Source organism: Setaria viridis, chromosome 6, assembly GCF_005286985.2.
Source record: "Setaria viridis chromosome 6, Setaria_viridis_v4.0, whole genome shotgun sequence".
NCBI classification, from domain to species: domain Eukaryota; kingdom Viridiplantae; phylum Streptophyta; class Magnoliopsida; order Poales; family Poaceae; genus Setaria; species Setaria viridis.
In genome coordinates this window covers 4,863,433-4,875,752 of record NC_048268.2, presented here as the reverse complement: position 1 = coordinate 4,875,752, position 12,320 = coordinate 4,863,433, and the positions used below count along the sequence as shown (strand labels likewise).

The window sequence follows — 12,320 nt, the reverse complement described above, 5'->3', positions numbered from 1 at the left end:
GTTAAAACATACTTGGACTCTCTTTTCTTTTCTTTTTAAGAATCCTTGCTTGGTATTACCTTTTGCAAGGAAAACGGTTTCAACAGGATTATTAATCTGAAAAACACAATTGTTTGTTGAAACCGTTTTCCTTAACTCCTGTACTGAGATCAAAACTTAACTCCTGTGTTGGATCATTTGTAAAAAAAAATTGCAATTACATTTAAGCCTGAAATCGGTATTACAGATTCAAAGAAAATCTGAGCGTCGGATGCTCTGTCATTAGCTCTGAAACAATGCATTCTCAAGCCTCAGCTTCCTTACCCCGACAACATTACGTGGAGATGCCATCTAGTAGGTAGATAGCTGATCACGAGAAAATTGTGGGCCTTAAATCTTACCAAATCCCATGGGGCAATCATATTGCAGAGACTTAGAAGGACCATAACCAATTGCTTAATTTCACACACCATCTAATAATATTCCTTCCTCAAGAATGAGGATAATGCTGCAAGAATAAACACATTGACAGGATTCCGTCTTTAACAATACCTCTAGTACAGGCACTCTACATGGCATAGGCTCAATGACAATTCCCACTTGAAGACCTATGCTATTTGGTCACAGATTGACAGGTATATTTCCATTAAGAACTCCCCAAGATTAATTATGGAAACTAGGCAACAAAAACGTTCTGATCAGCAGCCTACGTGTCCTTTTGTACGTTGCAGTGTCCTGGGGACGTAAAAAATGATGTGTGAACCACAATTTAAATGATATACTTGCTGTCTAGTGATAATTTCCTGCTGCATTATTGTGCCTATCCTTTGATTCCCTTGACAGTGATCTGTCCTGGCCACAAGACTGCCATCTATCACTTTCCTGAACCATGCACGATGATATCATGCTTATTGTTAATCTCTAGAAGTTATAAGCAAACCATGCTTTTACAATGATCGGTTTACTAATACGTAAGCTTATCTCCTGAACTTACTATTTAAATGACCGGCTCAAGCTGATGCAGCTGTCGATAATAAAACAGTTGGCCTTATAGGATGGGGTGCATAAGGTTCAGAAAGCACAGGATAAGTTCCTGTCCATTTCAGTGGCATGGCTGCAGGTGCAGGGCAATTGTAATTGCAGTCACAGTCTGCATTATTGAACTCATGCACTGGTGACTTTTGGAATTTCAGTGAAACAGAACACAGCAGCAGGGAACTAATAACCTTTCTAGACCTGCAGGATAAGGATCCAGTTGCATATGCACACGCAAAGTGTCATGTGAATGGCTTGACATCATGTTCAAACCCTGCAACCCACTGAATGCTTTTTTCTTCTTCTGAATATACAGTTATACAGTACATAAGGTCAGATTATGATAGTTACTTGTAGCAGCTGGCTGCATTGCTAGCTCACAATGTGTACAGAGTTGTTCTTTTCATTTGATAGGGTCAAGACAACTAGAACTGTACGATGATAAAAGTTACATTATTTCTGTTGGTATGCTGTACAAAGTTGTTCTTTTCATTAGGAGCCTAGATCGTAGGCAATGTCTGTTGGTATGCTGCATTATTGAACTGGTCCTCATGACACGTACCTGATACGAAAAGATACAAAGAATCTGAGAAAACTGTAGTGACAGAACATGTTGTGAATGGTATGCACTATTTGCGAACACTGAAACTTCAGAAATCTGATGACTACCTCTGAGATCTTCTCTTTTCCTTTTAAAGCTCTATCTGATAATCACTGGATGCGCTTTCAACAGAAAAAAAGTGTCCCGAGTCTGAGCTTTTGCTCAGTTCATAGATGGTATCATTGAGCACCACAGGCACAACAGACACCAGGGCCCAAACCTGGGTGCCCATTTTCTCCTTAAGTGAGCTCTAGAGTTCATGGGCATTACTTGAAAAAAAAGGGCACTCCGAAGGAAAGTCGCAATCAGTCAATTGTGCCAATGTGTAGAAGCAAGTGGCGAGTTTGCATAAGAATTTCTCACCTACTGTTCGGATCGTATGCGTGCAGGATTAGGTTTCTTCTGAAGATTTTTCAGGTACACTTATACTACTAGAGTAGAGCTTGACATTCAAACTGCATGGTGAATAAGAAATCAAGAGACGGGGACTTGATTGGCTCTCATTCTCGGAAACTTAGCTGTTCTCGTACAAAAGTTGTGATGTGTCATGGCTTCTTAAACTGAGAAGCACGTGCCAAGCGGTGATGCAAATGGAGGCATTGGAAGGCGTTTAAAGATGCAATGCATCAACAGCTACCTCCAAGTTCCGAACTGAAAAAAATATTTTGTAAGTCGTCATACATTTCTCTAACTCGTAGCCGTTCTGTTATGTAGTGTGATAACCTATCCGACACATTTCCAGATAGGATGTAGACTCTATGATTTTCCTTCTGCACGATTGGTGTAAACTATAGCGGTTAATTAACAAACATATTGGGTACTTTGGAAGTCACAAGCTTAATAGGAGGGATCTCCATCACATTCACATGCACTATCATCAGCATATATAGGATAAGAAAAAGGGCAAAAGAAAATTCGTCACATCTCGCCTACACCAAATAGCACGCATATTATAACTACAAAGCATCGTGGCTTCATATTTATCTAACAGACTACGACAATTGCCACCATGACACCCTTTCTTTTGGGCAATCTTATCTAATGATCAACATGCTCTTTAAAGGGTGGTCTTAGATCTTTAGTGTTATTCTAAATGAGTGGATTTTGAATTTTCAATGGTAGCTATATGAGTATTTTTCTGACAAAAATATATAGTCAAAATAAGAGGATTTATCCCTAATTTCTTCCTAGACAAAATTTTAAATGTATGCATGAGAATAATAATAAATGGGTAATCCCTGAATGGACAAAAAAAAACTACTCAGAGAAAAAAAAGTATACCAAGTTTCAGATAAGTTCATTAGAAACAGAAAATCACTTGGTTATGTTTAGATGACTGAAAACTTACCACCGGTCGCAACAAGAACTAGAAAAGATATAGTTTGAATTTAAACTTAGTGCGGGCCATTTTATAGTTGAGGTATAAGTGAATTGCCATCATTTCCCTATCAGCTTAAGTTTTTTAGGTTGAACTGGTCGGTACATGCGACCCAATAATTACATATATTGGTGTTGTAATATACTACTGGATAAGATAATAATACAGGGGTGATCAACCAACCCTGCACAAAGTGCACAACAGAGATGGTTTCGCATTAACATTTGGAGCCCTAAAGCATATACATCATCCACTTGGTTGTAGTTGATATCAGATATTTATGCAACTTGTTGCAACCATCAAAATTAAACATCATGCATTTGTTGTGTTCTACTAGATAATATACAAGGTGATCGACCAATCCTGCACAAAGTGCGCAACAGGACATCAGAATGGGGCAAAAAAAACGCGGGCCAGTTAGCATAGCATATTTTCCCAAGGATTTGAGACAATCAAGGAGGCAGACAAGCATCACAAGTTGATTTTGGCAACAACCAATGGCAGGAGAAGATTCACTATGTTTGTGACATTGTTGTTGCTCATATTCCTGGGCCTGTATAATAGACAGAAAGGAAAGCAGATACTGGAGGCAAAGCTAAATGTATGGGATAACTGTTCTTGGCAGACTTGCTGTCTGGGACTGTCCTCACTCCTCAGTAATGAAAGAATTAGTCTTCTAACTGTTTCTTTTTTATTTTTAATTTCAATAAGCTGCTCATCTTCCATTGTGGATTAGGATATTGTACATAACTAGGGAACAATTACAATAGACCTTCTACCTTTTTTTATCGAACACGCAGGAGAACTGCGTATCTTTGTATTAAGAGAAAGAATAGTCCAATTACAATAACACCACCTCACCTTGGACTAGAGTGAGAGATGTGAGTTTTAAACAGAAAGATAAATCTTACAGAAAAACGAACTAAAAGGGTCTGATCAAGAAAAAAAAAACTGATCCAACCACTAGACTACAATCCTACCAAGATCCAAGGTTGTCAGCCCCTTGGCTCCAGCTGATAGCCACCATTGAGATTCATCCTTGAAGGCCTGTAGAGCTCCCTGGATGCTAGGAGTAGATCCCTCAAAAACACAAGCATCGCGGTGTTTCCAAATGCTCCATGCTCCAATAGACCTTCTACCTTCATTCAAAGACTTCAGGATGATAATAAGTATGTGCTACTCTAGACAATAACGAAGAAGTTTTTAGTATTTGTCATGGATACTAAAAAGCAGGGATGGTATTTTTCCCGTATAGGATCGAAGCCTTGTTTCCATCATTTTAGAACAAGGGATAGTTTGACCTCATCCTAGTTTCCACAATAGTGCGTATAACAGAATGAGGGAATTCAATCTAACAGAATTACAATATGTTCTGTATTGCAGCCAAATTACTCTTTTCCCCCCAGAATTACAGCATCTGTGGAATTACTGAAACTGTACCTTACAATTCAGATGCAACATTTGTGGAACTTGTAGTTGGATCTCGGGATACCTGACAAATATATGAAGTCTGACAACAACTAATTTTTGCCTTAACAATTAGACAGCCATGGAATGTTCTCGTGCATCTCACAATGGATGACAAAGCAAACCACTTCAACAAATTATTGTCCTCTTATAGAGGAACTGTAATATTGCATATACATTGAAAGGCTTCACCGTTTATCAAATTCACTTTGCTGGGTAGGATATGTTCCAACTCAACACCATTATTACAAATTTGACTCGTTTTACCTATGGCTTTCTGTTGACACAAACTGGTTTTATGCGTTAAAAGCACATCAAGGCTGTCGCATCTTGGACAAAGATGATGGACTTTTGTACTGCAATTGTGTAATTACCACAGAACAAGCACTAAAAGACAAAGGCATGAGTGGAAATGCACGGTGGCTTTTAGTGATATATAGCACACCTGCACAAAGATGCCAATTCTGTCATGTAATGATTTTGGGTTGAGATCACTTATCATGTAACCATCTACAGTTTGTTGCTGTCTCATTTTATTTTACTCCTTAATTTTTTTATCTTTTTGTTTGCTTCTGCACTGATATGTTTCAGGTGCTTCTAGATGATTATTTTATTTAAGATTGCAGTTTGAGCTCACATGTTACTTATAACCCTATATTTTAGACGGATCAAGTATTTAAGTTGTTCTTGTAACTGTACACATCAACAAATGAAACTGCTAGAAAAAAATATTGTGGGATAAGAAATCACGAAGTTCGAACTGGGATCACGCTAAATCACATTTTTCAGCAGTATTTTGATGATGTACTCAGTGATGCTTGGTTAGTCATGATTAAGTGTAGATCCATTGTTTATTTATCACGATGTTGGTTCAGTCAGTATTTGTATTTATATTCTTATGGATGGTTTGGGTCTATATTCTTATTTATCACTAGGCTGGTACACAACCCTGAACCGATTTTCTTTCCGTATCTTCTCAAACTCAAATTTTATTTATAAACTTCATAAAGCCCTCCTAAAAAACGTGGATTCCTGTGAGTTTGTGATGTTTGGAGTTGGTTTGAGTACATTTTTTTTGTTTATCATAAAGTCGGAAAAAGAACTGAATTCATTTTTTATATCTTTTCAACTCAAAATTTATCCAGAACTGGTCTCATGTTCAGAGTTGGTTCTAGGACGTCTATTTTCATATTTGTCACAAAGTTGGCGAACAACCTTGAATCTGTTTTTTTTTTAATCTTTTTCAACCCAAATTTTGTTAAGAAACTCCCCCCTAAAAAGCGAGGATCCATGTGACTGTGATATTCAGTGCATATGCACAGAGACATGGCCTCAATAATAGAGTGACTAAATGATGGGAATAAGTCAAAGCCTACAAGATTTATTACTTTTCAGGTTAGTGGAGTTTAGCAAATGCATGTTACTTGTTTTCCTTTGTGCCACTACTGGGGAAAGCCCCATCAGTACCGGTTCGTAACTCCCCCTTTAGTACTGGTTTTGCAACCGGTATTGCTAGTTTGGTACTAGGGGGGCCTTTAGTACCGGTTGAAATAACCGATACTAACGGGGGTCCTTTAGTACCAGTTTGGGAGATCAATCGGTACTAAATTGGCTGCCACGTCGCGCGTGGCCGAGGCCAATTTAGTACCGGTTCGTCTCCCCTACCGGTACTAATTTATTTATTTTTTCTGTTTCTTTTCTCATTTTCTTTTCTGTTTCTTTATGCTATATTAGTATTTCATATTTGTTTCCTTTATGTAAACTAGTTCTAATACGCTAATATATATAAAGTTCTATTTATCTATAATATTACATTTGAGATAATATTATATATAGATAGATATATTGTGCATACACATATATGAAGAATATTACACTGCATCAATTTTCCAAGTTCAACATTTCGGATCAACTATTCTGAACCCGAGTCCTGACGTTGATGTAGATTTGATCCATCATTATGGAACTCCTCCGCTGGATTTACTACCTTGTCCAGAAGAAATCCACTGAGTTGTTCTTGAATTGTCCTAATTTTTTTCGTATCGAGGAGTGCTTCCTTCATGTCTCACATCTGTGTCATTGGTAAAGGTTATTATATAGTAGATCAATAGGTCTGCACAATTAGACTTAATTTATTGTTAAGAATTTTGTCTACGTACTCTGATTTCATAGTCGGTCACACGCTTCGGACCTACAAAGTCATGGATGAACTCACATACTTAGTATCCATATAAATTATTCCTCGGATCCTGTCTCAAACACTATATATATGGCAAAAGAAATTATGAAATATTTGTTATGTTCAAGGAAGTGTCATGAGATGTGGAAATTCAACACATACTAGGAATTCAGGCTTGAAATCAAGTTCCTCCTTGAATTCACCTGTGTGATATCGACGAAAGCGAGCCCATGTTTTGTTTAGAATATCTATGAGGTTTTTGTATTGATCTCTTGGTTTCCTTCAACAGTCCATGACATAGACCGCGCTTCGATCAACCATGACAACAAGAAGTAGCCAGTGGAAGCTGTACATATATGCATAGCTAAATCTAGTTAGTCTTATATTTAACTGCTAGTTCGAAAAAAAGAGATTGGAAAACACGCTCACTTGAAGTTGTACGGTAGAAGTATGTACTTCTTGTAATGTTGGTTATCTAGGAACTTATATATGTTCTTAAACATCTGATTTGGTCTATCTCTTAGAGTTGATTCGTTTATAATATTCGGGTCCATGAAGTCGATGTCATAGTATCCTTTCCTTCGGCATGTTTGAATCTCCATCCTGCATGATACAGAATCAAATAGGAGTTAAGACATCGCACAATGACTAGAGCGGGGATTTTGATGTTAGAGAAAATTAAAGACTTCCAGAACCCAGTAACTGATGAGTGACTTGTCAAGTGCGTCTTGATTGTAAAGGTAATAGAGTTCCTCCAGTGGCACATTTATAATGTCTTCCCCACGGAAATAATGTTGATCTTCAATCCGAACTTCGAGCATGAGTAAACCATTGGCTGAAGCCTCCATGTACCATTGGTGCAATTTATACATCTTCTTTTGAAAAACCTCCATGCACCTGGAGCGGGGCAATCAATTGGTTGGATTGGATTCCGAACTGTGGAATACTTGACCCACTTTTCTTATTTTGAAAAGCCTTTGTTATTTGTCGGTCGTAGTCAGATAGCGGTGGTTTCTCTTCCTTTTTCTCCATGCTTCTAATGAAAACCCGAAGTTTAACCTTATCAAGTGGTGGATCTTTCTTTACAGGAGGCTTTGGTGTAAAGTGAGCTTTAACCTCAGCATCCACTACAGGGCCACCGGACGAGGAGGGTGGCGGAAGCGTCGGGGGAGGAGGGCAACGAGGCCGCCGGACGAGGAGGGCGGCGACAACGACGGACGAGGAGGGCGACGGGGCCGCCGGACGAGAAGGGCGACGGGGCTGCCAGACGAGGAGGGGTGGCGGCACCGGACGAGGAGGACGACGGGGGCGACGACGCGCGACGAGGGGTGGTGGCGGATTCGGATGACGATCACGCGCGGCTAAGTGTTGGGGAGGAAGGGATGGGGTTTTAAACCCCCCGTCATCCACGCGTGGCTAAGTGTTGGGGAGGAAGGGATGGGGTTTTAAACCCCCCCTAGTACCGGGCATGACCCCCACCCAGTACTAATGACCTTTAGTACCGAGTGATGGTTACACCCGGTACTAAAGGCCACCCCTTTAATACCGGGTGTAGCTACCACCTGGTACTAAAGGGGGTGTGCCGCGTGTGAAACGAAAACACACCCCTTTAGTACTGGGTGTTGCTACCACCCAGTACTAAAGGGGTTGCAGCTCACTATTTCAGTTCCCGCCAAGACAAATATTTTATTTCCTTTCTTTTAAAATTGGTATTATATTTATTTATTGCATAGTAAATCAAATAATGTTCATAAAATTGCAAAAAATAAGTTTTTTATGTTCATATTGATTAGATCTACACAATAAAAATATTAGATGCAGTTAAATATTAAACATAGTAAAATTAGTAATATTAAGTTAGTAATAGGTTATAAATTAGCATAATATTTTGACCATGCAAAAATCTAGAAAAATAGTGCCTTTAGTGTTATTAACATGTTTACCATGACCTAGTCATGTACTTGTTTAATTGTATCTAAATTTATTATTTAATATTTAATGGTGCTAAAAAATCAAAATAATTAATATTTTAACCATGCAACAATTAGTTCTTGTTTAATAACTCCATAGAACGTTATAATATTACTTTGTCACTTGACTACAAAACTTTGTCACTTGACCACAATACATTACATATCATTACAATGCGTTATTACATTAATTTGTCACTTGACCACAAAACATAGTGTAATGGTTCTAATACATTACACAACATCATCTAATGGAACGTTAATAACCTTCCTCTTGATGAACGTCCCTTGGTTGTGATCACGGCGTAAGTACGGAGAGCGTCCTCTTTGGCTAACAAGATGCTTGGGTCAACCTCAACTGAAAATGGAGGAAGATCATCAAACTGATCACAATCTTCTGAAATGTCAGTTTTGTCCTCAACTCCAACGATTTTTCTTTTCCCTGGAAGAACTATGTGGCGCTTTGGCTGGTCATCTGACTTATTAGCACCCTTCTATTTTGATTTTCTTAACATGTCCTTCACATAGAAAACTTGAGTCACATCATTGGCTAGGACGAACAGTTCATCTCTGTATCCAATCTTGTTGAGGTCCATTATTGTCATCCCATAATTGTGTGTCGTTACGCCTCCTCCAATAAGTTTCACCCATTGGCACCGAAATAGAGGGATTTTCAAAGGTCCATAGTCGAGTTCCCATATCTCCTCAAGGACACCATAGTATCTGTCATTTTTTCCATTGTTGTCTATTGCATTTAGACGGACACCACTATTTTTGGTTTCTGCTCTTTTGGTCTTAGGCTATCGTGTAAAATGTGTACCCATTTATCTCGTATCCTTGGAATGTCGATGCTGAGATAGATTGACCCCTAGCCAACCATGCTAGTTGCTCTTCAATTGTGTCATCACCCATCAGGCGTCGCCATAACCAAGAGGTGAAAGTGTCAATGTGATGACGTGTAATCTAGACCTCAGTCTTCCCTTGGTTTGAGGACCGTACAATAGTCTTGTGCTCCTCCAAGTGCGGAGCCACCAGGGATGATTTTTGCAAGACCGTGAAGTGTGCTTTACGAAATGTACTCTCATCGATGTCCATCTGAGCTTTCCTCCCTAGTGTGCCCTTTCGCTTGAGTCTCCCCTCATGGTGTGATACAGGGACTCCAATCGAACTTAGGTCATCAATAAAGTCAACACAAAACTTCATGACCTCATCTGTTCCATATCCCTTTACGATGCTTCCTTCTGGACAGGCACGATTATAAACATACTTCTTCAGAACTGTCATAAACCTCTCGAAAGGGAACATCTTGTGTAGAAATATAGGACCGGGAACAAAAATCTCTTCAACAAGGTGGATTAGAAGGTGGGTCATGATATTAAAGAAGGAAGGTGGAAAGACCATCTCAAAGCTGACAAGGCATTGCACCATGTCATTCTGTAGCTTTAATAGATTGTTTGGATGGATTGCTTTCTGAGAAATCATATTGAGGAATGCAAATAGCTTCACGATTGACATTCTCACATTCTATGGTAGAATACCCCTTAATGCAACAGGCAACAATTGTGTCATCAGGACATGGCAGTCATGGGCCTTTAGATTTATGAATTTCTTCTTTTTAAAATTTATTATTCCCTGTATATTCAAGAAGTAGCCCGATGGAACCTTGATACTATTCAAACACTCAAGCATGCTTTCCTTCTCTTCCTTGCTGAGAGTGTAACTGGCAGGATACAAGTAATGTCCATTATCTCTCTTTTCCGGATGTAGGCCATCTCGTTGTTTCATACGTTTCAGGTCCTGACATGCTTCAATTGTATTCTTTGCCTTTTCACATGTACCCAAGAAGTCAAGCACATTCACACAAAGATTTTTCATCAGGTGCATCACATCAATTGCATTACGGATTTCAAGGACTTTCCAATAAGGTAACTCCCAAAATATAGAATTCTTCTTCCACATGGGTCCATGTCCATCCTCGTTGTTCGAAACAGGTTGGCTACCAAAGCCCTTGCCAAAGACTACCCTCACATCCTTTATCATAGAAAACACACGTTTACCATTATGGTGAACGGGCTTAGTATGTTTTTCTTTCTCCCCTTCAAAATGCTTCCCTTTCTTTCTTAACGGGTGCTTAGCAGGAAGAAATCGACGATGGCATGTATACACAACCTTCCTAAAGTGTTTCAAATACATGCTGCAAGTATTATCTAAATAGTGCGTGTAGGCTCAATATCCCTTGTTTGTCTGTCCGGACCGATTATCAAGTGCCAGCCGATCATTGATGATTATGAACAACAATGCTCGTAGATTGAAAGTCTCCTTTTTATCCTCATCCCACACACGTACATCTTCTTCCTTCCATAATAATAAAAGTTCATCAATCAACAGTCTTAGGTAAACATCAATGTTGTTGCCAGGTTATTTTGGGTCTTGGATAATTACCGGCATCATAATGAACTTTCGCTTCATGCACATCCAGGGCGAAAGGTTGAACATAGATAAGGTCAAAGGCCAAGTGCTATGACCACTACTTAACTCACCGAATGGATTGAATCCATCTGTATTTAAACCAAACCGTATGTTCCTTACATTCTTTTCAAACTCAGGAAATTCTCTATCAACTGTTCTCCACTGGGACCCATCAGCGGGGTGTCTGATCATTTCATCTTGCTTACGTTCTTCTTTGTGCCAACGCATCAACTTTGCATGTGCCTTATTTCTGAACAAACGCTTCAATTGTGGTTCTATAGGGAAATACCGCATTACCTTCGCAGGAACTTTCTTCTTGCTGGCCTGCCCCTTAACATCACCGGGGGTCATCTCTCCTGTTCTTATAACGTAGCGCTTCGCACACAGGACAAGCCTCCAATTTCTCGTATTCCTCATCGCGATAGAGGATACGGTCATTAGGACATGTATGTATCTTTTGTACCTCCAAACCTAGAGGGCAAACAATCTTTTTTGCTTCGTACGTTGAGAACGGCAATTCGTTCCCCTCGGGAAGCATGTTCTTTATGGTTTTCATTAACTCATCAAAACCTTTGTTAGAAACTCCATTTTTGTCTTCAATTGCAGCATTTCTAGTGTGATACCCAACTTTTTGTGCCCCTGTTTGCAATCTGGGTACAATAATTTCTTATGATCATCTAACATACGCTCAAACTATTTTGAATCTTTCACATTCTCGCAGTCTTCCTTTGCATCTCGCAACACTTGACCTAGCTTATCGATAGGACCTTCTGCCTCGCCCATCACTTCTTTAGCCTCGCCCATTGGAGCATCTACAAAGGCACTTCCTTGAATCCAATCAGGAATATTGTCATCTTCTTCTTCACCATCATCTTCCATCATAACTCCTCTTTCCTCGTGCTTGGTTCAAACAAAATAGTTATGCATGAATCCAGAACTGTATATGTGAGCGTGAATAGTCTTTCTGGATGAGTAAATCTTCTCATTTTTGCAATTTCTGCATGGACAACAAATGAAACTGGATGGCGGTTTCTGCCAGATTGAGAAAACCACACAAGTACTACATGGAGTGTTTGTTTGCGTTGTACATTCATTGCCGATTCATCTATAAAGTATTACCGAACCAAAGATATTCTGATCATCCATAGAATTATACATGAAATATAACAAACATGATACAAATACCATTAAAATCAAATGTTGCTGAAAGTTTAGATATAAATACAGAAATTTAAATTTCAG

At 39.1% G+C, this 12,320-nt stretch overlaps 1 pseudogene; it reads right to left on the bottom strand.

Annotated features, from left to right (window-relative positions):
• Positions 1-9,363: 9,363 nt before the first annotated feature.
• LOC140223157 (uncharacterized) lies at positions 9,364-11,495 on the bottom strand (annotated as a pseudogene).
• Between the last annotated feature and the right edge of the window lie 825 nt (positions 11,496-12,320).